Genomic DNA, 27641 nt, shown 5'->3' on the forward strand with positions numbered 1-27641 from the left:
TTGACCTTGCTGCTCTAACGTCAGCCCCACCCACCTGGCTGACGCACTGGGGGAGGGAGAGAGAGGGAGGGAGAAACAGGAGGAGGGAGAAAGAGAGAGAAATTGGAGAAATACGAATTGTGGTGCATCAGTCAGTCCCCACGGTTGTCCATTTGTACGGCCCCTGCGCAAGCGTGCATAAACACTCGCGAGTCTTACGCAGCAAACCTTGTGGGGACATACAATTCAGTCACATTCAAAATTTCCCTAACCCTTAACATTTCCCTAACCCTTAACCTTAACCCTGAAATCTAACCTTAACCTTAACCCTAAAACTAACCCTAGCTCCTTAACCTAATTATAAACCTAACGCTAATTTTAACCTTAACCCTAAACCCACTAGAAATATAATTTGACCTTGTGGGGACCAACAAAAATGTTACGTCCCCAGTTGGTCAAATATTTGTTCGTTTACAATTTTTGCGGGGACTTCTGGTCCCCACAAGTATAGTTAAACATGTTCACACACACACGCACACACACAGGCACGGACGCTGACACACAGACACACACATTCAGATAACATCCATATTCTTAGACCTGGTTGCTAAGCAGTATTTCAGGCAGCATTTTAAGAGTGATGTTTCAATTCTAAAGAAACAGCAGCGGCCACTGATTGGCTGAAAACCTGGTGCGGGAGGTGGTTGTCAACAACAACAAGTTTTTTCAAACTACCGGTAGTTTCTTTGAGAAGATATAAAGTTATCTGTGCATTTGATCAAAAGCATAAATATAGTGAACAAAAATAGAAACACAATGCAATGAAAAATGTTGGTTGGTTCCCTTTTTCATGAGCTGAAATAAAAAAATCCAGAAATGTTCCATACTTTACAAAAAGCTTATTTCTCTCAAATGTGTAAAAATGTGTTTACATCCCTGTTAATGAGCATTTCTCCTTTGCCATGATAATCCATCCACCTGACAGGTGTGGCATATCAAGAAGCTGATTAAACAGCATAATCATTACACAGGTGCTGGGGACAATAAAAGGCCACTCTAAATGTGCATTTTCTGCAAATTCTCTAACTGAACGGATTTGACCCCCCCAGGATCGTCCATTTACTTTGTGCTGTTATAATTTACGCTATTTTCATTGGGGCAGTTCCCCCGAATAGCAAATAGCTGGCACAACAATCTAAGCAATGTTCGTATGACCTATGCTCCTACGAAGCTGGCAGTTACTGAGGGCCAGAGTAGTAACTGAACAGCTTGTTTTGAATAATATATTTTTTGAACAATACATTAATTATATAATATATATTTTTAAATAAAAGTATTTATTTGTATTTTTTGGGACCAATCACAAGTGGAGCGCGGCCACTAACGCCCTTCTGGGTGAGGCTATGCTGGATGTTAACCTGGTGTCTCAGCCAGCGAGCTCTGCCGGGTGGTGTGTGTGTGTGTGTGTGTGTGTGTGTGTGTGTGTGTGTGTGTGTGTGTGTGTGTGTGTGTGTGTGTGTGTGTGTGTGTGTGTGTGTGTGTGTGTGTGTGTGTGTGTGTGTGTGTGTGTGTATGCACATCTGTGTGTGTATTTATGTTAGTGTACTTGTGTGTCGTGGGGAGGGGGAGTCCCTCCCGGGGGTGTGGGGTGAATCGGAGGACAGATGCAAGAGGGATACTAGCAGCTCCTCCATTCCCCCTTTACCTGGGCCATTGGGCCACCTCCTAACTGACACAGTGGGAGGATAATGTGTTTCTTTCTCCTGAGCTAATGTGCCTGAAAAAGGCCATGTTCATTATTAATCAGCCGTCCAAACCATCAGCTTCACCTGCATGACTCCCTGATGACAGAAATAATACACACAGTTGCCGCGAGTGGCAGGCTCCATCCATGCTCCTTCCGTGCTCCATCCGTGCCAGGCATGCAACCCAGCAACAGGCTGAAGAGATCTCCTTTCTCTCTCTCCCCCTTTTCTATCTCTCTCTCTCTCTCTCTCTCTCTCTCTCTCTCTCTCTGTCTCATTTTCAATGTGCATACAGATGGGATCTCAGGTCCTTTGGTGAAAAGTACACTATGACATTATTTTTTTGCAAGCTTAGATAGTAGTAGGAGTAGGAGTAGGAGACAGGAGGAGGTGGTGGTGATGAAGGTAACAGGTCAGTTTATGTTCTATAGAAGAAGACAAGGCATAGCAGGGATTTGAGGCATGTGTCACATTACGTACTGGGAGAGAATCTACAGTTGAAGTCGGAAGTTTATATACACTTTAGCCAAATACATTTCAACTCAGGTTTTCACAATTCCTGACATTTAATCCTAATAAAAATCCCCTGTCTTAGGTCAGTTCGGATCACCACTTTATTTTAAGAATGTGAAATGTCAGAATAATAGTAGCGAGAATGATTTATTTCAGCTTTTATTTTTTTCATCACATTCCCAGTGGGTCAGAAGTTTACATACACTCAATTAGTGGTTGGTAGCATTGCCTTTAAATTGTTTAACTTGAGTAAAACATTTTGGGTAGCCTTCCACAAGCTTCCCAGAATAAGTTGGGTGAATTTTGGCCCATTCCTCCTGACAGAGCTGGTGTAACTGAGTCAGGTTTGTAGGCCTCCTTGCACGCACACGCTTTTTCAGTTCTGCCCACACATTTTCTATAGGATTGAGGTCAGGGCTTTGTGATGGCCACTCCAATACCTTGACTTCGTTGTACTTAAGCCATTTTGCCACATCTTTGGAAGTATGCTTGTGTAACAGTACTCTTCTGGCGTTGTGTACAATCAGTCATCGACACGGAACTCCAATATGTAGCACCAGTCATGTAGCTTTATTCTGTTAGGAACAGCACAAAATTGCACGTCATGCAATGCACGTCTCACCATCCAACTCTGCACTCACGCACGCTGGTTTGGTGCTTGTTCACTGGGCTAGTTACCAAAATAATACAATTACAATATACAATATAATATCTTTAACAATGGACCTGTTAGGAACGGCACAAAATTGCACGTCATGCAATGCACGTCTCACCATCCAACTCTGCACTCACTCTGAACCCCCCCCCCACCAGACACAGTAAGTTGCTAGCTAGTACTGGCGGGAATTCTTTACAACCAAATGCACAACAAATATTCTCCAAAAACTGCTGCATCTTGTGTGTGAACATTTACAAACAATTTGATATAAATTGTACATTTAAATCATTACTTGGGAGCATAAAATCACTTTTGACGTACGGTGCTTTGCAACCAACAACTTACCGCTGGTTTGGTGCTTGTTCACTGGGACAATTCTAACTGGAACATCCCCCCTCGTAAGCAAGCTACGCAAACCAGCCAATAAGATGCCATGTTGAGTAGGTGAAGGCAAGACAAACTCAAACCAAAAACCCATTGGCTTAACAATAAAATGGCAAGGGGAATCACCAATATAACCCTGTTACACTTGGGGTCATTGTCCATTTGGAAGACCCATTTGAGACCAAGCTTTAACTTCCTGACTGATGTCTTGAGATGTTGCTTCAATACAACCACACAATTTTCCTGCCTCATGATGCCATCTATTTTGTGACATGCACCAGTCCCTCCTGCAGCCAAGCACCCCACAACATGATGCTGCCACCCCTGTGCTTCACGGTTGGGATAGTGTTCTTCAGCTGACAAGCATCCCCTTTTTCCTCCAAACATAACGATGGTCATTATGGCCAAACAGTTCTATTTTTGTTTCATCAGACCAGAGGACATTTCTCCAAAAAGTACGATCTTTGTCCCCACGTGCAGTTGCAAACCGTAGTCTGGCTTTTTATGGTGGTTTTGGAGCAGTGGCTTCTTCCTTGCTGAGGAGCCTTTCAGGTTATGTTGATATAGGACTCAGTTTACTGTGGATATAGATACTTTTGTACCTGTTTCCTCCAGCATCTTCACAAGGTCCTTTGCTGTTGTTCCTGGATTGATTTGCACTTTTTACACCAAAGTACGTTCATCTCTAGGAGACAGAACGCGTCTCCTTCCTGAGCAGTATGACGGCTGTGTGGTCCCATGGTGTTTATACTTAGGTACTATTGTTTGTACAGATGAATGTGGTACCTTTAGGCATTTGGAAATTGCTCCCAAGGAGGAACCAGACTTGTGAAGGTCTACAATTTGTTTTCTGAGGGCTTGGCTGAGTAATTTTGATTTCCCTTGATGTCAAGCAAAGAGGCACTGAGTTTGAAGGTAGGCCATAAATACATCCACAGGTACACCTCCAATTAACTCAAATGATGTCAATTAGCTTATCAGAAGCTTCTAAAGCCATGACATCATTTTCTGGAATTTTCCAAGCTGTTTAAAGGCACAGTCAACTTAGTGTATGTCAACTTCTGAACCACTGGAATTGTTATACAGTGAATTATAAGTTATTATAAGTTATTATAAGAAATAATCTGTCTGTAAACAATAGTTGGGAAAATGACTTGTGTCATGCACAAAGTAGATGTCCTAACCCACTTGCCAAAACTATAGTTTGTTTTAACATGAAATTTGTGGAGTGGTTGAAAAAATAGTTTTAATGACTCCAACCTAAGTGTATGTAAACTTCCGACTTCAACTGTATGTCTACACACAATATAGAGATCATACCTGATCTCACTGCAGCTAGGCAGGAAAAAATCTTGAGAAGAAGAAGATGATAATATAATAGTGCAATAAAAGATAACAGTATGCCATTTTTCTCAGAGTAGGTTTGGGCTTAGGTTTTCCTCAAACCATAGGAAAAAAGTGTCTGTATGCTAGAAGCAACGGGGTAGTTCCTCAGCTCCAGACGTCAAGCCATTCTGGCAGTGGAGGCTCATCATAAGACACGTTTTTCCTTGTGCTGCTCTGCACTGGGGAGAGCAAACAGAGATCACAGAATGAGACTTGTGAAGTGTCACAGTCAGACATTAGGAATCAGCACAACAGGCACTTCTTTAGTTCTCACTGATCTTGGTCTGCCGAGCTGAGACGAGACGAGCTGCAGCTAGCCTATTTACTGTAGTACAACAGAACCTGTACAACATGGCTGTGAGGTGGGCTGCTTTCTCTGTCTCTCAGGCAACCCTTTCTATTTCAATTCACAGCTCAAGTGTTGCAGAAGTTCAAAGAGCTTTGCTGGAACAGAGGCAGAGCGCGGAGCAAGGATATGTTTCTTCAAGAATGACTAATGAACATTGGGAGTCAAAAAGAACTCTGTTACAGATTTAGGATCTTTTTTGAGCCTGTTTGCTACAGATGGAAAATAATTCTGCAGCAACAGGAAATGTGAATGATTATGTGGATTTGAATTAATGTAGGTGTTGATGCGTTTTTAGTAAGAGAAAATCAAGTCTGAAATGCCAAAGTGGAAATTACAAACTTCAACAGCCTGTTAAAACCTCAATACACTACAAGATCCTACATAATAATAATAATATAATATATGCCATTTAGCAGACGCTTTTATCCAAAGCGACTTACAGTCATGTGTGCATACATTCTACGTATGGGTGGTCCCATAGAATGATCCTTCCGCAGGTTCACCTACGGAAACCTTGTTACGACTTTTACTTCCTCTAGATAGTCAAGTTTGATCGTCTTCTCGGCGCTCCGCCAGGGCGCTACATCTGTAGTGGGAATCTATTCCCTACGGCTTTATAATGAAAAGTTAATATGACTGCTAACACAGGCATCAGCCGTATAGCATAGATACTGTACAGTAAAAGTCAAATGAATATACTTGACTTGCCAATGATCTTGGAGCCTTCTTGGACTAACTGCGATATAGCCAAGGTGGGCGTTTAGAAATTACATATGCAGCAAGTGAGTCTTACAGGCTGTTCAGCACAGCTCTCAGCTGTACAACTCAAGAGCATGTCAATGGCATACATGTATTGCCTGGGTTTTCACTCAGCTTTAGTTGAAAAGTGACATTAAAAGTTTAAGTTAAAAGCTGGCGGTGAATGTAAAGAGGGTAGTCCCTGTTCCACCTAAGTCATCCAGACAGTCACATACTTAATCTCTCATGGGGGAAGAAGGAAGTGCTGTAGCAGCAGAATCATCTTCTATTTGTCTTCTAGTCCTTCTGAGCTCTGACTCGGCCATTATAGCTTCAACGTCAACTGTTGATCAACTCTCTGTTTGCAAGAAACCATTGGTCACGTGCAAGCATGAATGCACAAATGCACACACATACTCCACTGAGAGGATGAAGGAAACAGAATGTTCACGAGATCCAGGGCTAATACTGTACATTACTGATGGCTGATGGATAAATAACTATCTCTCTCTTTATCTCTTTCTATCTCTGTAGTTAATTTCTCCAATGTTATTTTATATCGTTATAAATTGGAACTTGGTTATTACAGTACAGACGTTTTTCAGACCATCTCAGTGTAATTGCTAATTCAGGTATATAGTTAGCTTGAACCGAAGACTGTAGTTTTTTCAAAAGCAGAAGTAGGCCTACAACAAGCGATATGGCTCACGTATTGTACAAGTCATGGTATCAAACACCGGGCATCTGTGTGTCAGGGGTTATCCAGGTTACGGAGGGAGTGTATTTGTTGGCAGAGTAGTGGGCACCTGTAACAAAGTGGTTTCATGTTCAATCAAAAAGAGAATGCAGAGACAGATATGAAGGCCAGATGATACAGTAGAAAGGCATATACTCTGAGTCACCTGTCACTTTAGTTCTTAGTCCCGCCCATATCATTAGTTCATGCAGAATGGAATGGAATTGGATTTGAAGTAAAGTTCTAAGGATATACAGTGCCTTCAGAAAGTATTCATACCCCAAAAGTATTCATACCCCAAAAGTATTCATACCCCAAAACGTATTCCACATTTTCTTATGTTATGGCCTGAATTCAAAATGGATTACATGCCTTTATTTTCTCACCCATCTACTGTACACACAATACCCCATAATGAAAAAGTGAAAACATGTTTTTAGAAATGAAATGCAGAAATATTTCATTTATATAAGTATTCACATCCCTGAGTCAATACATTTACATCTGCATTGCTTGTTGTTTGGGGTTTTATGCTGGGTTTCTGTTGTCAGCGATTAGGTGAATGGATAAGTGGAGTCAGGCGCAAGACACAGGTATGAGTAATAAACGTGAATTTACTACACACCTGGATTCCATTCCATAATCAAGGTTCCTTATTTAACCCTCTGGCTTCCCTTTCTGTTTTGTGAGTGATTGTCATTGTCATGTGGGTTTGTTCTTTGTGCACTGGATATTTGTATTTTTCCTTGTTGGAACATTGCTTACATTTGGAGATAATGAAGACAAAACAAAACAAAAATGAAACATGGATCGGTGGTGACTAAAAAGCCGGTGACGATGACCGCCGAACGCCGCCCGAACAAGGAGAGGGACCAACTTTGGCGGAAGTCGTGACATCTGTATAGCAATTTGTGACATCTGCTGATGTAAAAAGGGCTTTATAATACATGTTAGAATCCCATGTAAGAAACAAAGAGATTATAGCTGTGATTATTTATGGGTAAGTCTCTTAAGAGCTTTGCACACCTGGATTGTACAATATTTGCACATGATTCTTTTTTAAATTCTTCAAGCTCTATCAAGTTGTTGTTGATCATTGCTAGACAGCCATTTTCAAGTCTTGCCATAGATTTTCAAGAACATTTAAGTCAAAACTGTAACTAGGCCACTTATGAACATTCAATGTAGTCTTGGTAAGCAAGTCCAGTGTATATTTGGCCTTGAGTTTTAGGTTATTGTCCTGCTGAAAGATTAATTTGTCTCCCAGTATCTGTTGAAAAGCAGACTGAACCAGGTTTTTCTCTAGGATTTTGCCTGTGCTTAGTTCTAATCCATTTATTTCTATCCTAAAAAACTCCCTAGTCCTTGCAGATGACAAGCATACCCATAGCCTCATGCAGCCACCAACATGCTTGACAATATGAAGAGTGGTACTCAGTGATGTGTTGTGTTGGATTTGCCCCAAACATAAGGCTTTGTATTCAGGACATAGAGTACATTTCTTTGCCACATTTTTTACCATATTACTTTAGGACCTTATTGCAAACAGGACGCATGTTTTGGAATATTTTTTATTCTGTACAGGCTTCCTTCTTTTCATTCTGTAATTTAGGTTAGTATTGGGGAGCAACTACAATGTTGTTGATCCATCCTCAGTGAACTCCTATCACAGCTTGTTTTAAAGTCACCATTGGCCTCATGGTGAAATACCTTCACCATGCTCTACCAATAGGTGCCCTTCTTTGCAAGGTATTGCAAAACCTCCCTGGTGTTTGTGGTTGAATCTGTGTTTGAAATGCAGTCCTCGACTGAGGGACCGTACAATTATATGCATGTGTGGGTAACAGAGATAAGGTAGTCATTCAAAAATCATGTTAAACACTATTATTGCACACAAAGTGAGTCCATGCAACTTATTATGTGACTTGTTAAGTAAATTGTTACTTCTGAACTGATTTAGGCTTTCCATAGTAAAGGGGTTGAATAATTATTGACTCAAGACATTTAAGCTTGACAAAATGTTGACATTGTGGTGTATTGTGTGTAGGCAAGTGACACAAAAATCTCAATTTAATCAACTTTAAATTCAGGCTGTAACACAAAAAAGTAAATGGGTGTGAATACTTTTTGATGGCGCTGTAAATAAAATATCGAGAGGGTGAAGATAAGATGTTTGCTTTGAAACTGGGGCAAACAATGGTGATGGAGTTCTGTGTCATGGCAGGGATAGAGGGGATGGAAGGGATTTCACATTTCAGAATGGGATTGAAGCTAGAGAATAAACTAGCTGCTTGATGAAAATGCCACCAGGGACAATAAATGGGTTCTAGAATTGTTGTCGCATTCTGACAATGAATGAAGCTCCAATGATGGTACTGGGATGAGAAATGGAATTGAAAATAACATAGGAGGGGGAGGACTTGAAGAGTTAAAAGTGCTGATTCAAACATGTTTGTTTGGGTGTAGGGTGGGAACAGAATACATACAGTACACTACATGACCAAAAGTATGTGGCTCACAGTCGGCGTTCCAGTCAATGTTCCAATTAATCTCAAAGATGTTTGATGGGGTTGAGGTCAGGGTGTTATGCAGGCCAGTCAAGTTCTTCCACACCGATCTAGACAAACCATTTCTGTACAGACCTCGCTTTGTGCACGGCAGCATTGTCATTCTGAAACAGAAAAGGGCTTTCCCGAAACTGTTACCACAAAGTTGGAAGAACAAAATTGTCTAGAATGTCATTGTATGCTGTAGCATTAAGATTTCCCTTCACTGGAACTAAGGGGCCTAGCCTGAACCATGAAAAACAGGCCCAGACCATTATTTCTCCTCCACCAAACTTTACTGTTCACACTATGCATTCGGGCAGATTTGTTTGCTGGACTTCCAGATGGGGAAGCGGGATTTATCACTCCAGAGAATGCATTTCCACTGCTCCAGGGTCCAATGGCTGTGAGCTTTACACCATTCCAGCCGACGCTTGGCATTGCACATGGGGATCTTAGGCTTGTGTGCGTGCGGCTGCTCGGCCATGGAAACCCATTTCATGAAAAGCTCCTGAAAAACAGTTCTTGTGCTGACATTGCTTCCAGAGGAAGTTTGGAACTCAGTGTTGCAACTGAGCTTAGATCATTTTTTACATGCTACGCGCTTCAGCACTCGGCGGTCCCATTCTGTGAGCTTATGAGGCCTATCACTTCTCAGCTGAGCCATTGTTGCTCCTAAACGTTTCCACTTCACAATAACAGCCCTAACAGTTGACCAGGGCAGTTCTAACAGAGCAGAAATTTGACGAACTGACTTGTTGGAAAGGTGGCATCATATGGCGGTGCCACGTTGAAAGTCACTGAGCTCTTCAGCACTCTACTGCCAATGTTTGTCTATGGAGATTGCATGGCTGTGTGCTCGATTTTATACACCAGTCAGCAACGGGTGTGGCTGAAATAGGCAAATCCACTCATTTGGAGTGTCCACATACTTCTGTATATATTGTACATATCCTGACATTCAAAGATGGAAAAATTTAAACATTTATGAAATAGCCTTAGAAACATCTCGTCATTTACCCATGGTTAAGCAAAGCTTATCTAATTATCTTGCTTTTCTTCTCCAGCTAACTTAAACACACACAAAAGTACACACACATGCAAAAGCACACACGCAAAAGCACACACACACACACACACGTTATATTTCCACTGCATTAACAACATGATTCCCAACACAGCTCCACCTTTCCAAATCTCATTCCTTCTAGGCACAACTCAAAGTGCACATACACAATTTAGGCACAACTCAAAGCACAGGTTGTTTACAACAAATTGGAACAAATTCTCTAGATGAGCTTCTGTAATATTTCCCAGCTTAGCGTTGATAAAGAAAATATTTCCAGATAGATCAATACCTGATGTTTATTCCTCACAAATGGACAGGCCCCAGATGTAAATGAATCCTTTGCTCCACTTGGCTATGTTTTGTAATCTGCACGAGAGAGGCATTTATTTTAAAATAACGCCACACATATTATCTAAAGCTGTTTATTATACCCCGCCGGCCTTGATCACAGTAATACTCCAGCAACCAAATACATGACTCCCCCTTTGAAGATAATGCCAGAGGAACCAAGGAGTCTATTGCTATACTTTCCTGGAAAACAAAACACATAGTTGTTTCTCTGTGGGTGTTTTGTTTTTAAACTCCCCCATCCCGGATCTGTTTCGGTCTGCAGCCAAAAGATTGCTTGTCAAATATGTCTCTTTCTTTTACTCTAAATGTCAACAAATAACTGGAGTTTTAGACAGTTCCTGTAAAATATGCATAGATCTCTTTTCCTCCCAACAGCAGAGAAGACTGCATGGTGAGACCCCCCCACGAAGATGTTAACTCATAATTAATGAAACACTTGTATTGTATTTCAAAATCATTTCTAACAGTCGTCTGGCATAATCTTTATGGGGGTCCCAGCTTTAGGGCAAAGCTGGTTCCACCATTGGGGTGCCAGGACAGTGAAGAGCTTGGCCTGGGATAAAAACGTTTTGATCAGTGTGTTATGAAAATGAAGTGCAGCCAGCAAGGTTCTTTGGATGATTCACATTCTAACTGCCACATACTGTATCTCTCATGACAAGACATTTGTCTGAATAAACCCTAGGTCAGCTAGAGTGTCAAGAGTAAAGATCATAAGAAATTGGAGAATAATTCTCACATAGAGCTGGACAATTGACAACCATACATTTAAAGGAAGAAAAAACACAGGGAGAAAAGTTCCCAAATGATCATTTCATCCAATTGAGCTCAGCTAAATGGAAGCTTCATGCTTGAACTATTAGATAGCTTTGATAACTTTGATAGCTTTACTCACATACAGTATTACAGCTTAATAATATCCCTTTGACATTTTAGCTTTTGAAAATGCAATGTGAAGCAGTGGTGGCTATCTAGTTGTTAGTCTATGTTGAATGAGGTGTATTTTAGCCAGGGGTGTAAAGTAATTAAGTTTAAAAAAAATGTAAGTACTACTTAAGTAGTTTTTTGGGGTATCTGTACTTTACTTTTTATATTTTTGACAACTTTTACTTTTACTCCACCACATTCCTAAATAAAATAATATACTTTTTACTGCATACATTTTCCCTGACACCGAAAGTACTCATTACATTTGGAATGCTTAGCAGGACTGGAAAAATACACACACTTATCAAGAGACCAGTCGCAAGCTGCCCAGTGAAGCAAGCCTACCAGACGAGCTAAATGCCTTTTATGCTCGCTTTGAGGCAAGCAACACTGAAGCATGCATGAGAGCACCAGCTGTTGCAGATGACTGTGATCACCCTCTCTGTAGCCGTTGTGAGCAAGACCATTAAACAGGTCAATATTCACAAGGCTGCAGGGTCAGACGGATTACCAGGATGTGTACTCAGACCATGTTTTCACTGACATTTTCAACCTCTCTCTGACCGAGTCTACAACACCTACATGTTTCAAGCAGACCACAATAGTCACTATGTCCAAGAAAGCGAAGGTATCCTGCCTAATGACTACTGCCCCTTAGCACTCACTTCAGTAGCCATGAAGTGCTTTGAAAGACTGGTCATGGCTCAAATCAATACCACCATCCACGGAAACCCTAGACCCACTCCAATTCGCATTCTGCCCCAACAGATCTACAGATGACGCAATCTCAATCACACTCCCACCTGGACAAAAGGAACACCTACGTGAGAATGCTGTTCATTGACCACAGCTCAGCGTTCAAAACAATAGTGCCCACAAAGCTCATCACTAAGCTAAGGATCCTGGGACTAAACACCTCCCTCTGCAACTAGATCCTGGACTTCCTGATGGGCCGCCCCCAGGTGGTAAGAGTAGGCAACAACACATCTGCCACGCAGTTCCTCAACACTGGGGCCCCTCAGGGGTGCGTGCTTAATCCCCTCCTGTACTCCCTGTTCACCCACGACTGCGTGGCCAAGCACGACTCCAACACCATCATTAAGTTTGCTGATGACACAACAGTGATCACCGACAATGATGAGACAGCCTATAGGGAGGAGGTCAGAGACCTGGTAGTGTGGTGCTAGGACAGCAACCTCTCCCTCAAGGTGAGCAAGACAGAGGAGCTGATCGTGGACTACAGGAAAAGGAGGGCCGATCAGGACCCCATTCTCATCGACGGGAATGTAGTGGAGCGGGTCGAGAGCTTCAAGTTCCTTGGTGTCCACATCACTAACAAACTATCATGATCCAAACACACCAAGACAGTCGTGAAGAGGGCATGAAAACACCTTTTCCCTATCAGGAGACTGAAAAGACTTGGCATTGGTCCCCAGATCCTCAAAAAGTTTTACAGCTGCACCATTGAGATTATCCTGATTGGTTGTATCACTGCCTGGTATGGCAACTTCTCGGCATCTGATCGCAAGGCGCTATCGAGGGTAGTACGTACGGCCCAGTACATCACTGGGGCTAAGCTTCCTGCCACCCAGGACCTATATACTAGGCGTTGTCCGAGGAATGCCCCAAAAATGGTTAGACTCCAGTCTATCCAACTAGGGGGACATTCATTTGGTCATGTGCTTAAAAAGACAGTACATAAAACATGAACACACAAACTACAGAAAATAATTTATTACATTTTACATTTACATTTAAGTCATTTAGCAGACGCTCTTATCCAGAGCGACTTACAAATTGGTGCATTCACCTTATGACATCCAGTGGAACAGCCACTTTACAATAGTGCATCTAAATCTTTTAAGGGGGGTGAGAAGGATTACAAACTCCCTCACGACGCCAGGACAGCGGAGTCAATCACCACCTTCCGGAGACACCTGAAACCCCACCTCTTCAAGGAATACCTAGGATAGGGTAAGTAAGGGTAAGTATTCCCCCCAACAAGATTTAGATGCAAGTGGCTGTTCCACTGGTTGTCATAAGGTGTATGCACCAATTTGTAAGTGTCTGGATAAGAGCGTCTGCTAAATGACTTAAATGTAAATGTAATCCTATCCTAGGTATTCCTTAAAGAGGTGAGGTTTCAGGTGTCTCCGGAAGGTGGTGATTGACTCCGCTGTCCTGGCGTCGTGAGGGAGTTTGTTCCACCATTGGGGGGCCAGAGCAGCAAACAGTTTTGACTGGGCTGAGCGGGAACTGTACTTCCTCAGTGGTAGGGAGGCGAGCAGGCCAGAGGTGGATGAACGCAGTGCCCTTGTTTGGGTGTAGGGCCTGATCAGAGCCTGGAGGTACTGAGGTGCCGTTCCCCTCACAGCTCCGTAGGCAAGCACCATGGTCTTGTAGCGGATGCGAGCTTCAACTGGAAGCCAGTGGAGAGAGCGGAGGAGCGGGGTGACGTGAGAGAACTTGGGAAGGTTGAACACCAGACGGGCTGCGGCGTTCTGGATGAGTTGTAGGGGTTAAATGGCACAGGCAGGGAGCCCAGCCAACAGCGAGTTGCAGTAATCCAGACGGGAGATGACAAGTGCCTGGATTAGGACCTGCGCCGCTTCCTGTGTGAGGCAGGGTCGTACTCTGCGGATGTTGTAGAGCATGAACCTACAGGAACGGGCCACCGCCTTGATGTTAGTTGAGAACGACAGGGTGTTGTCCAGGATCACGCCAAGGTTCTTAGCGCTCTGGGAGGAGGACACAATGGAGTTGTCAACCGTGATGGCGAGATCATGGAACGGGCAGTCCTTCCCCGGGAGGAAGAGCAGCTCCGTCTTGCCGAGGTTCAGCTTGAGGTGGTGATCCGTCATCCACACTGATATGTCTGCCAGACATGCAGAGATGTGATTCGCCACCTGGTCATCAGAATGGGGAAAGGAGAAGATTAATTGTGTGTCGTCTGCATAGCAATGATAGGAGAGACCATGTGAGGTTATGACAGAGCCAAGTGACTTGGTGTATAGCGAGAATAGGAGAGGGCCTAGAACAGAGCCCTGGGGGACACCATTTATTCAAAGTGCTACAGCTACACATTTAAAGTGAAAGTGCAATATACTTTATACTCAAGGGACCAACAGACAATTTATTATACAGCCCAATGGCTGTTGGAATAAAAGAGTCCCCACATCTATCTGTTTTAATTTTATTTTGAAGAAGTCTCTTTCCCCTTGCTGCTGCTGTGGTGTAATATTGAGTGAAGGGGATGAGTACTGTAAACTACTTTCAAGTTTTAGGAGGATGAGTTTTGTGTACAGGTTGGTGGCTAATACTTGATCTATACCAATTATCCTTCCCTGCGTCTTAATCAAACGCTGAAGCTTGACTTGGTCTTGCACTCACATTTTTCCAAACATGCATATCAGACCACAGGACAGCGCACTCTGCAGGACAGATTTATTGAACATTTGTAATATATGGTAGTCAACATTAAAATGGATCAGTTTGTGTAAAAAAATCATTCTCTGTTGGAAAGGAATAGTCACATAAGTATGTGGTCACTCTATCAACTGATTCCCCATTGATCTTCGTAGGGGGTACTGGAGTTTTGTTCTTTCAATCTCCATCTCTTTTGTTTTGCTAACGTTTATTTCAAGAAAGTTATCTGCACACCAATTTTTTCTGTTTCTCTGTCAAAACCTTGTGGAGAGACTGGGTGGAAGAAACCCTAAACAGCGGTGCCATCTGCATATTTACGGTGTCATCTGCATCAGAGGCTTGACAATTGTTTGTGTACAGTGTGTACTGTATCGGTGAAAGTATGCAACATTGAGGGGCATACGTATTCACCGTTCTAGAGATGGCGGAGTTAAACTTCACTTGTTGGGTACGTTCACAAGGAAACTATTAATCCACTTGATCAGTAGAGAGTTGACACCCAAATTCACCACTTTATCCACCTGTAGGTGGGGTTGGATGGTGTTAAATGCACTACTGAATTCAATGAATACAATTTTCATTAGGATATTTGCCTTTTCTAAATGTTTGTAGATATTGTTCAGCATTATCAACAGCCCTGGAAGCACCGTAGGCGAATTGATTTGAGTCTAATTGGGATGAGAGACCAGAAAGAATATGTTTTTGAATAATTGGGACAATCAGCGACTTCTTCCATAAATCTGGAATTATCCCACTGTTCAGTGACAGCTGGAACAGCTTCTGGAATGGTAGTGTGAGCTAGTCTGCGCATGCCTAAAGTGCCTTGCTGCTGACGCCGTCTGGACCATATGATTTTCGTGGGTTGACACGTTGAAAGTGTTGCTTGACGTCATTCACAGAGATATGTATTTCAACAGCTGGTATGCTGTCTATACTGTCCAAGGCCACTTTCTGCTGCGATGTAAAATCACACATTTCAAACCTACAATAGAAACTGTTCAAATCATTTGCAAAAGCACGGTCATTTTCCACTGTCATACAATGTCTCTTTGGTTTGTAGCCTGTGATGGTTTTTAGCCCTTGCCAGGTATTTCTACTGTCCTTTAAACGTTTTTCTATTTTGTCTTTGTATGCTGCCTTGCGTCTGAATATTTTTCCTTTCCTCTTTACTGCCACCTGATTTAAACACTCTTTTTTTCTGGTTGGGGAGTTATTTTAATTCCTGAGTTACCCACAGTTTATTATTGGGGTACAGGGGGTACTTTCTTTTTTGGGAATAACGAGATCCTCACAGAAACGGATGTACTCAGAGACGGTATCCATTGCCATCCATCCAGGTCATCGGCGCTGTCCATCAGGGCTGCCCAGTAGTGGACTTAAAACAGCCCTGGAGGGCTTCGTGTTGCTTCTGGAGTCCAGCTTTAATTCTCCACCTTTTCAGCCTTCTCTCGCTGCAGACACACTTTGTAGACTGGGATGAGCTGAGTCGTAGACTGTTCTCTCTGCTTCCTCACGGCAAGCGGTACCGGAACACCAAGTCTAGGTCCAAAAGGCTCCTTAACAGCTTCTACTCCCAAGGCATAAGAGTGCTGAACAATCAATCAAATGGCCACCCAGACTATTTATATATACCCCCCTGTTATTAAACTGCTACTACTCACTGTTTATTATCTGTGCATCGTCACTTTACCCTTACCTACATGTACAAATGACCTAGACTAACATGTACCCCACACATTGACTCGGTACCAGTACCCACTGTATATAGCCTCATTATTGTTATTTTATTGTGTTACTTTTTATTGTATTTTTTACTTTAGTTTATTGAGTAAATACTTAACTCTATTTCTTGAACTGCATTGTTGGTTAAGGGCTTGTAAGTAAGCATTTCAATGGTCTACACCTGTTGCATTTGATTTTGATTTGACATCCCTGGTCATCCCTACTGCCTCTGATTTGGCAGACTCACTAAACACAAATGCTTCATTTGTAAATGATGTCTGAGTGTTGGAGTCAGTCTCTGGCTATCTGTAGATAGAAAAACAAGAACATTGTATCATTTGGTTTGCTTATTAACATAAGCCACTTCAAATGATTTATACTTTTACATTTGATACTTAAGCATATTTAAAACTAAATACTTTAAAACTTTTACTGAAGTAGTATTTTACCCGGTGGCATTCACTTTTACTTGAGTCATTTTCTATTAAGGAATCTTTACTATTACTCAAGTATGACAATTGGATACTTTTTCGACCACTGCTTTGAGCCTCTAGGTATTCATGCATTCACCTTTTATTTGATTTTCAAGGTTAAAATGAATATGTAAATGTCTTTAAAAAGAAATACATGCATTAAGCAAACTGGTACATTTACATGAGCATGTACCTTTCAAACAAATACAGTTGAAGTCGAAGGTTTACATACACTTAGGTTGGAGTCATTAAAACTAGTTTTTCAACCTCTCCACAAATTTCTTCTTAACAAACTATAGTTTTGGCAAGTCGGTTAGGACATCTACTTTGTGCATGACACAAGTCATTTTTCCAACAATTGTTTACAGACAGATTAGTTCACTTATAATTCACTGTATCACAATTCCAGTGGGTCAGAAGTTGACATACACTAAGTTGACTTTGCCTTTAAACAGCTTGGAAAATTCCAGAAAATGATGTCTTGGCTTTAGAAGCTTCTGATAGGTAAATTGACATCATTTGAGTCAATTGGAGGTGTACCTGTGGATGTATTTCAAGGCCTACCTTCAAACTGAGTGCCTCTTTGCTTGACATCATGGGGAAATCAAAATAATTCAGCCAAGACCTCAGAAAGCAAATTGTAGACCTCCACAATTCTGGTTCATCCTTGGGAACAATTTCCAAATGCCTGAATGTACCATGTTCATCTGTACAAAGAATAGTACGCATGTATAAACACCATTGGACCGCACAGCCGTCATATCGCTAAGGAAGGAGACGCGTTCTGTCTCCTAGAGATGAATGTACTTTGGTGCGAAAAATGTAAATCAATCCCAGAACAACAGCAAAGGACCTTGTGAAGATGCTGAAGGAAACAGGTATCTATATCCACAGTAAAACGAGTACTATATTGACACAACTTGAAAGGCTGCTCAGCAAGCAAGAAGCCACTGCTCCAAAACTGCCATAAAAATGCCAGACTACGGTTTGCAACTTATTATGAGAAGCTTGTGGAAGGCTACCCCAAATGTTATACCCAAGTTAAACAATTTAAAGGCAATACTACCAAATACTAATTGAGTGTAAGTAAACTTCTGACCCACTGGGAATGTAATGAAAGAAATAAAAGCTGAAATAAATCATCCTCGCCTCTATTATTCTGACATTTCACATTCTTAAAATAATGTGGTGATCCTAACTGACCTAAGACAGGGAATTGTTACTAGGATTAAATGTCAGGAATTGTGAAAAACTGAGTTGAAATGTATTTGGCTAAGGTGTATGTAATCTTCCGACTTCGACTGTATAAAATGTTTAATATTTCTCAATAACACAGGCCTACTGTACTGAAAACGTTCAATATTAAAAAAGTCACTCTTTTTTGTAAACTTTAGAAATATACATATAGATTTTATAAAGAAACCACCTTGATTTCAGTCACAATTAAAAAAAATGCACCTGCCTGTTCCACAGTGATAGCCAAATGTAAATCCTCTACCATAAGACTAGATGTTTAATAGACTCAATGATTAATCACCTTTCATCTTCAGCTCTATTATCTAAAATACTTTTATTTGCTTTTCACTTGGCAAAATAGTTTTGTGTTTAATCAGACTTTCTTTTCACTTGTGGGCCTCTAAAACAACCTTTCATCCTCCTTAGAGAAAAGAATCCCTAATTTAGGTGTTAACCGATACTTCTGCTCTGGTCTATCTCGGTGGAGCAGACCCTGGCTATTATCCTTCCTTCTTATTCCAGAACTGAAAGGTGTGATCCAGTTTAGAGCTTAATTAATAGTTTTAATGCTTTCCGCCTGCTCACCCCTCCCTGTATATATTATATTACAATATTAATTTGGTAAAACTTTGAGTCTATATGAAGGTAAATGAAATGATACAGCATGCTGATACTGTATGTATGTGATACTTCTGTCCATAAATCGTTGTGATTTCTTTTTGAATTTATGAATAAATAACAAAATAACATCAAACACAAAGTATCATGCCAAGCTCACAATATTAAAATAATAATTTTCCTGCAACTGTTTACTTATTGACACTTATCTCATACTCTTATACTTACTGCATCTAATAAGTGTCACAAATATGAAATTGTATTCCCCCCGTAACACAAAGCAGAGACTATTTCAGACTGTTTGAATATGCAAACTGCAATTAAACATGCATAATTCACATGATGCATATACACAGCATTGAGGTGGTGGTGAGCATCTGTGAGGAGGTTTCTAATAACAGAAAATGCAAAGCCATCTTGATCCTTGTTAGGCTGGATTGCATCTGATATATTAATCAGGCCACAACAGCAGCAGTTGGATTCATTTGTCATTTTACAAATGTAATGAAGGTTTACCTAATTCTGTCCACTTCCCTTAGCTCTTCTCCCTTCCCTTGGTAGAGGGTTCTCTTTAGGTAGTTTCCTAGGTACAGTAAATGTGCAATAATTGATGTAAAAAAAAGTTGAAATGAAAAGCTTTGTGGTGTATAGAAGGGATAACATACACATCCCTGTTCAACCCTAACCGTAACTTCATGTTCACATCCCGGTTCAACCCAAACATAACTTTAGCTTCAGGTCCACATCCCAGTTCAACTCGAACCCTGACCCTGGCTTTATGTCCACAACCTGGTTCAACCCTAACTCTAGCGTTATGTCTTCATCTCAGTTTAACCCTAACCCTCAAACTCAACCCTCGCCTTGTTGAGAACCAGGCATCCATCCTTAATCAGAAAGCCCGGTGAAGTCAATAGCAGAAAGTAGCTACAAAGTGGTGGAAACCCAGTGTAAATAAGTGACGCCTCACAACATGTCAAACCATTCAAATGCCTTGATTGGACGGTGTTCAAAACGTGTCCACTAGATTAGTGCCGTAGGAGCAACAGCATGAGGATGGCTGCGAAATTGCTGATTAAAACTCCATCAAAATATGTTGATGTATGTCATGTTTGTGGTGAACCGTATGACTCTAAAAGGAACAAGCTTTTATTGTTTAAAGATCTTATGAAAGAGATTGGTATTTTTTCACTATCTATTCAAGGCATGGGGTTATTAAATGGCTGACAAGTATTTGTTTGAAATCTATCATTTGATATATTCATTTCAGAGAGACAAATATTCATGTTTTTTTGCAAAACGCTATATACAGTATCCGCCTCACTCTCAGAGAAATAAGTAGTACTACTAGGTTTTACACAGTCAAATGTAACAAATACCTACATTTTTAATAAATAACTGTACAAATCTTACATTTGTGACATCAACATTTTAAAACATGTTTTCAAAAAATGAATCAATACAGTAATATGAGATCTGTATGTAAAACATTTACATTTGAAAAGTGTAATTTAGCATATGTTCTTATACAGAGCGACTTACAGCGAGTGCATTCAACTTAAGATAGCTAGGTGAGACAACCACATATTACAGTCAAATATACAGCAAATTAATATTCCCGTTCCAGCTAAACATTGAATATATAGTGTTTTGCAAAAAAAATAGATTAATAAAGAATCTGAACATTAACATTAACATTAACATTGAACATTAACATCAAATCAAATCAAATGTATTGATATAGCCCTTCGTACATCAGCTGATATCTCAAAGTGCTGTACAGAAACCCAGCCTAAAACCCCAAACAGCAAGCAATGCAGGTGTAGAAGCACGGAACATGAAACATTAATGCATACACATAAAGGTACCTATAAGCAATAATTTCTGGTGAAAAAACAGAAATGTAAAAAATTGGTGGACATAGTGTACTGGAAATAAACTCTTAATTTGCACCTGAAACCCCATGTCACTGGTCTGGTACCCTGTAAGGTACATCCCTTGTAGCTTTAGTTATAGGTACATAATTGTACCCCAGTTCATATTTCAGATAGTACTTTTCTTACATATAGTTCACAGGTACAAAAATGTGCTTTTAGAAAATGTTGCCTTTATAGGGAACCACCCCAGTGACAAAGCAATTTGTTCCTTGAAAGTGGCAAAAATGTACCTCGACCATAGACCACTTAAACTGATACAACACTTCCAATCACAGGTGGCAAAAAATAACGAACTTAAAATGACGCCCCTACTAAGCCACGCTTCCAATATAATTTCCCAGTGTGCCTTTCCTTTTCAAGTAAATTGTACATTTCCAGCCAGAGTTAGGATATCCAACGGTTGGATTTGTTATTCTCCCACAATCGGCATTCAGAATGACTGCCAGGGTTAGGAACATTGTGAGGAGACTACCTAAGCTAATTTAAAGTAGGGGCAAAAAAATATATCTATCTGATTGGATTATTGTAGCAAAATGTATGTTATTTGTCTTTGTGCAGCATAAGATTAATAAATCAATGTACATGAAAAAACACAGATATTAAAAACAATCCCAGAAAATCCACCTGCGGTAGACCATGCTGGGAAATAAAATAATGATCATGGTACTTATGTTTTAGGATACCACCTGAGTGACAAAGACGTACCTTTTGGTGGGTACAAATACACACATACAATAATCTGTAAGGTCCCTCAGTCGAGGACTGAATTTCAGACACAGATTCATCCACAAAGACCAGGGAGATTTTCAAATACAAAGAACAGGGAGGTTTTCAAAGACAAAGACCAGGGAGATGCTTAACACCTCGGCCATCCTACAATCTAAGCCTGATGCCCTCAATCTCACACAAATGATCAATGAACCCACCAGGTACAACCCCAAATCCGTAAACACGGGCACCCTCATTGTCACGACTCCGACCGAAGGACACTCCCCTTCCCGTTCGGGTGGCGCTCGGCGGTCGTCCTCGCCCTCCTTATGTGTTTATTGAGTGCACCTGTTTTGAGTTAGGTAGTTAGTAGTAAGGCTTTATTAGTCAGCCGGCCCGCAGGGTTCCTTGTGCGGGATTAATTATTGTGACCGTCTGTTTGGTGTACGTGTGTGCACGTCTATGGGTTTTGTGTTTTCCCATTTTGTGTTTTTTTTCTGGACAGTTTAAGTCCCCCTGTTTGGGGCATTTGTTTGTTCATTACGCCCTGTGTTTTCGTGAGGGTTGGCTTATGTTCGCCGTTTCTCAGTGCATTAAAATAGCACTCCCCTGAACTCTCTGCTTCCTGCGCCTGACTCCTCACCCACGACACTCAGACCGTTACACTCATAGATATCATCCTAACCAACTTGCCCTCCAAATACACCTCTGCTGTTTTCAACCAAGATCTCAGCGATCATTGCCTCATTGCCTATATCCGTAATGGGTCTGAGGTCAAACGACCACCCCTCATCACTGTCAAACGCTCCCTAAAACACTTCAGCGTGCAGGCCTTTCTAATCGACCTGGCCCGGGTATTCTGGAAGGATATTGACCTCAACCCGTCAGTAGAGGATGCCTGGTTATTCTTTAAAAGTGCCTTCCTCACCATCTTAAATAAGCATGCCCTATTCAAAAAATGTAGAACCAGGAACAGATATAGCCCTTGGTTCTCTCCAGACCTGACTGGCTAGACAATCTGGACCCTCTCTTTCTAAAATGATCTGCTGAAATTGTTGCAACCCCTATTACTAGCCTGTTCAACCTCTCTTTCATATAGTCTGAGATTCCCATAGATTGGAAAGCTGCCGTGGTCATCCCCCTCTTCAAAGGGGGAGACACTCTATTCTACCCTGCCTTTCTACGGTCTTCGAAAGCCAAGTTAACAAACAGATTACCCAACAATTTCGAATCCCACCATACATTCTCTGCTATGTAAACTGGTTTCAGAGCTGGTCATGGGTGCACCTCAGGCACGCTCAAGGTCATAAACGATATCATAACCGCCATCGATAAGAGACATTACTGTGAAGCCGTATTCATCGACCTGGCCAAGGCTTTCGACTCTGTCCATCACAACATTCTTATTGGCAGACTCGACAGCCTTGGTTTCTCAAATGATTGCCTCGCCTGGTTCACCAACTACTCCTCTGATAGAGTTCAGTATGTCAAATTGGAGGGCCTGCTGTCCGCACCTCTGGCAGTCTCTATGGGGGTGCCACAGGATTCAATTCTCGGGTCAACTCTTCTCTGTATACATCAATGATGTCGTTCTTGATGCTGGTGATTCTTTGATCCACCTCTACGCAGAGGACACCATTCTGTATACCTCTGGCCCTTCTTTGGACACTGTGTTAACTAACCTCCAGATGAGCTTCAGTGCCATACAACTCTCCTTCCGTGGCCTCCAACTGCTCTTAAATGCAAGTAAAACTAAATGCATGCTCTTCAAACGATCACTGCCCGCACCTGCCCGCCCGTACAGCATCACTACTCTGGACGGTTCTGACTTAGTATATGTGGACAACTACAAATACCTAGGTGTCTGGTTAGACTGTAAACTCTCCTTCCAGACTCACATTAAACATCTCCAAACCAAAATTAAATCTAGAATCGGCTTCCTATATTGCAACAAAGCATCCTTCACTCATGCTGCCAAACGTACCCTCGTAAAACTGACTATCCTACCGATCCTCGACTTTGGCGATGTCATTTACAAAATAGCCTCCAACACTCTACTCAACAAATTGGATGCAGTCTACCACAGTGCCATCCGTTTTGTCACCAAAGCCCCCTATACTACCCACCACTGCGACATGTACACTCTGTACGCTGGCCCTCGCTTCATACTCATTCCAAACCCACTGGCTCCAGGTCATCTACAAGTCTCTGCTAGGTAAAGCCCCGCCTTATCTCAGCTCACTGGTCACCATAGCAGCACCCACCCGTAGCACGTGCTCCAGCAGGTATATCTCACTGGTCACCCCCAAAGCCAATTCTTCCTTCAGCAACCTCTCCTTCCAGTTATCTGCTGCTAATGACTCGAACAAACTGCAAAAATCACTAAAGCTGGAGACTCTTACCGCCATTACTAGCTTTAGCACCAGCTGTCAGAGCAGCTCACAGATCACTGCACCTGTACATAGCTCATCTGTAACTAGCCCATCCAATCTACCTCATCCCCATACTGTATTTTTTTATCTTGCTCCTTTGCACCCCAGTATCTCTACTTACACATTCATTTTCTGCACATCCTACCATTCCAGTGTTTAATTTCTATATTGTAATTACATCACCACCACAGCCTATTTATTAACTTACCTCTCTTATCCTACCTCATTTGCACATGCTGTATATAGATCTTTCTACAGTGTTATTGACTGTATGTTTGTTTATTCCATGTATAACTCTATGTTGTTGTGTGTGTCGAACTGCTTTGCTTTATCTTGGCCAGGTCGCAGTTGCAAATGAGAACTTGTTCTCAACTAGCCTACCTGGTTAAATAAAGGTGAAATAAAATTAAAAGATTTTCCAATGACTCTCAAAGGAGGGCACCTATTGGTGGACAGGTAAAAATAAAAGCAGACATTGAATATCCCTTTGAGCATGGTGAAGTTATTAATGACATTTTGAATGGTGTATCAATTCACCCAGTCACTACAAAGATTACAGGTGTCCTTCATAACTCACTTGCCGGAGAAGAAGGAAACCGCTGCTCAGGGATTTCACCATGAGGCCAATGGTAAAATTAAAACAGTTATAGAGTTAAAGGCTGTGATAGGAGAAAACTGAGGATGGCTCAACAACATTCTACTTTGGCAAAGTGGGTGGGGTTATATCATTCCTGTTTGGCCCTGTCCGGGGGTGTCCTCGGATGGGGCCACAGTGTCTCCTGACCCCTCCTGTCTCAGCCTCCAGTATTTATGCTGCAGTAGTTTATGTGTCGGGGGGCTAGGGTCAGTTTGTTATATCTGGAGTACTTCTCCTGTCCTATCTGGTGTCCTGTGTGAATTTAAGTATGCTCTCTCTAATTCTCTCTTTCTCTCCTTCTTCTCTTCTCTCTCTCGGAGGACCTGAGCCCTAGGACCATGCCTCAGGACTACCTGACATGATGACTCCTTGCTGTCCCCAGTCCACCTGGCTGTGCTGCTGCTCCAGTTTCAACTGTTCTGATTATTATTATTTGACCATGCTGGTCATTTTTGAACATTTGAACATCTTGGCCATGTTCTGTTATAATCTCCACCCGGCACAGCCAGAAGAGGACTGGCCACCCCTCATAGTCTGGTTCCTCTCTAGGTTTCTTCCTAGGTTCTGGCCTTTCCAGGGAGTTTTTCCTAGCCACCGTGCTTCTACACCTGCATTGCTTGCTGTTTGGGGTTTTAGGCTGGGATTCTGTACAGCACTTTGAAATATCAGCTTATGTAAGAAGTGGTCCTTCTGTAGCTCAGTTGGTAGAGCATGGCGCTTGTAACGCCAGGGTAGTGGGTTCTATTCCTGGTACCACCCATACGTAGAATGTATGCACACATGACTGTAAGTCGCTTTGGATAAAAGCATCTGCTAAATGGCATATATTATTATTATATATTATAAATACATTTGATATTATATATTAAAACAGAATTCAGTTTTCCCTCAGCTTTTTATACATTTTCTGCAATGTTGTAAACTAGCATATGCAACAACTCTCAGCAAAATGTATCCGGTTGGAAAACAGTGACGAACATCACATGCAACACCTCTTCTACGGTCATGTGGGAAGGGTTTTTGAAATGTAACATCCAATAAAATGTAGCCTCTGGAAGCCAGCTGACTAGATCTTGATTCGGAGGTACTGTATGGCTACGGGAGACAACCTCAACCCTAACTTTTACCTAGCATTTAGGTTGGCGACACTAACTCTAACCCTAGCTGTTTTAGACCTAAAGTTACATACTAAGGCTGGAATTCTATTTAATCAAACACACTGCAACTAAAACAGCATTGCTGAAAAAAATACAAGGTTTAGAGGGTCAAACTAATTAAAACAAAAACTTCCAATTAAAAGGAACATGTCTGGTGCATTTTGCCTTAAGCTACAGTAATGACACATTTTCCATAAGATAAGAAATTACACTTTTTACATTACTCTAAGTGAAATGATCATGAGTCATTATTCCTTATTTTGAAGCTAGAAAAAGTTATCATGAATGTGCAGACAGCAACTTCTTTTGTGTTGTAAATCAAATACAGTGCCAGAGTAATGCGGACAAAGTGTGAGCCAAGTGGTTTTGGAGTAACAAAGGTCTCACCGTGTTTGGCTTTAAAACTGAATAAACAGCAATGAACTTAATAACACATTACACCACTATCTAAACCTATTCTCTCACCTGGGTATGGTGACACAATTAGCTTTAATTTGATAGAGGTTGTGAGATATAGCTGTTCTGTGCATCATTTACAAGGAAAGCCGATGTCAGCATCTTCTGAATGGGAGATGAAGAGAACTGCAAAACCCGGTGATGCACACAACTCATTTGGATTGAAATGTTCAAAGCGGGGACTCTTGTCTCTGACGGCACATAATTCAAACTTCTCAGGAATAGAAAGGAGAAGAAACATCTTCCCTGACTAATTTACGGAGTGATGCACATGCACGCACACACACACACACACGTAAATCTCTCAATATGATGTTTAGGGGCAAAAGAGTGTTATCATTTCACCAGATATTATTCACTACAGTGTACGTCATTTCAAAGTTTATTTTAATTCATGAATAGAGGTGCCTATTTTTATTTTAGTAAGTCCACGTGAAAAAACTCCTATTGAGTCTGAATGTGTGTGTGAATGCATTAGTGAGAGTGTGTTTGCATGTGCGTTCTTGTCTGTGTGCGTACATGTGTGCCCCCATGATTCAGTACAATCCTGTCTCACAACCCAGACAAGTAACTGCTCACATTATGATAAGAAGCCTCCAATTGAATAAAGCTTTGCATCCATTGAGGAGAAAATGAAGATATAAAAGCACAACTGTAGCTTACCTTTTTGTTATAATTTCAAAACACGAAGACATTCTCATAGCTCAATATCAATACGGGGGGTGTTGTGTGTTGCTTTGAGATATGCAGAGCATTGAGCAACCACTTTTATCCTGTTTGGTGACAGAGAGAGAGAGAGAGAGAGAGAGAGAGAGAGAGAGAGAGAGAGAGAGGAGAGATCGGGAGAGAGAGAGAGACAGCGAGAGAGAGAGAGACAGAGAGAGAGAGAGACAGAGAGAGAGAGAGACAGAGTGAGAGAGAAACAGAGTGAGAGAGAGAAATGAGCTAGAGTGAGTAGCGTATCCAGAGCATCCCTACATGCTTGCTTGCCTGCAGAGTGGTTCTGCTTGCTTGCCTGCAGAGTGGTTCTGCTTGCTTGCCTGCAGAGTGGTTCTGCTTGTTGCATGCTGGGTGGTTCTGCCTGCTGGATGGGTGGCTGTTCCCCTGCTGGGTGTGATCTTCCTCATTGGGGCTAGTCTGATATGTAATCGTGATTTGATATGTAATGGCTCTCCGCAGGCATCCTCCCGGCTCACACAGCTGGATGAGCTATGGCTCCAGGAAGTTCTGAGCCCAGCGGGCTAGCAGCTGTCAAACTGACATCCACTGAATAAAAATGTACTATAAATTACATCCATCATACACAAATGAAAAAACACGTTAACCAAAGCACATGTTATGTATTTCCCATTACAAATGTGACTTCCAACTTCCACTCAACAGCAGCCAGTGCAACGCTACAACAAAAGGAGTTGTATATAACAATGCTACAAGGTTATAGTGTGGTGAGACGTACTGTGA

Source organism: Oncorhynchus keta, chromosome 35, assembly GCF_023373465.1.
Source record: "Oncorhynchus keta strain PuntledgeMale-10-30-2019 chromosome 35, Oket_V2, whole genome shotgun sequence".
In the NCBI taxonomy this organism is placed as follows: Eukaryota; Metazoa; Chordata; class Actinopteri; order Salmoniformes; family Salmonidae; genus Oncorhynchus; species Oncorhynchus keta.